The following is a 1,171-nucleotide window of genomic DNA, read 5'->3' on the forward strand; positions in this document are numbered from 1 at the left end:
GAAGAAGGCTGAGAGGAAATCTGATGGAGTTTTTCAAAGTCATGAGTGGACTGAACAGAGGGGATAGTGAGAAACTGTTCCTATTCATGGGGACAACAAAGTTAAAAATCACACAACACCAGGTTATAGTCCAACAGGTTTCTTGGGAAGCACTAGTTTTTGAAGCGCTGCTCCTTCATCAGGTGGTTCATCATCATCAATCACCTGATGAAGGAGCAGTGTGTAAAAAGCTAGTGCTTCCAAATAAACCTGCTGGAAACCTGGTGTTGTGTGATTTTTAACTTTACTCATAAAAAGAACAAGAATGAGAGAGGGCATAGATTTGAATGATCTGTCAAGGGTAAAGATAGGACAAACCTTCTCACTCATCATGTAGTTGGGATCCGCACTATTTGGAAATGTAGGGGGAGCAGGTTCAATTGAGGCATTCAAGAGAGACATTGGATGGTTACTTGGATAGAAAAGGGAGATGGGGATAAGGCAGGAGTTTGGCACGAGGAGATAGAACTGGTACAGGCACAATGGGCTGAATGGCTTCCTTCTGCATCATAACAATTCTATAATTCCCTATCTCCTTCTGTCTTAATGATTGTATTGAATGGTGGGGCAGACTTGAAGGGCTGAATGACCTTCTCATGTCTCTATTCTCTATGTGTCTATCCATCTCAATAATTAACAGGCTTGTTACTTAAGAATGAATCTTTGTCATTTTAATAAATCTCTGTTTCTTTAAAGGTGAGAACTAGGAATAAAAATAAACCTGGCGAGTCTTTTTCATGCCGAGTGCAATAGGTTTCCAACTTATTATCTCTGGGATCCAGGTTTATATATTTTATATCTAGCTCTTGTCCCAGGGAATTCAAACTAATTTAAGAATCTTTCATTTGGTTCAAATATAATTGGGACGGGGAGCTGAATTGTAACAGTAAGTCTGGAAAACTCTTGTCCCTCGAGGGATTTCCTCGTGATTCGGGCAAGGCCCTGGCAGCTCTCACTAAGTAAGTTTGGGAGGTCTTCAGCTGCTCACGTGAGTTTGGAGTCAGTTCACCTGCTTGCAAGGTCCCAGCTGCCACGGCACAGTTCCTAGAGAAACCAGGCTTTCCATACTTTATGTCTTCCTTTATCCAGCGGATAAAGGGGGTGCAGTGGTAATTTGGTGCACTGACCTCTA

The sequence above is a fragment of the Chiloscyllium plagiosum genome, chromosome 30 (assembly GCF_004010195.1).
Source record: "Chiloscyllium plagiosum isolate BGI_BamShark_2017 chromosome 30, ASM401019v2, whole genome shotgun sequence".
Classification (NCBI taxonomy): Eukaryota; Metazoa; Chordata; class Chondrichthyes; order Orectolobiformes; family Hemiscylliidae; genus Chiloscyllium; species Chiloscyllium plagiosum.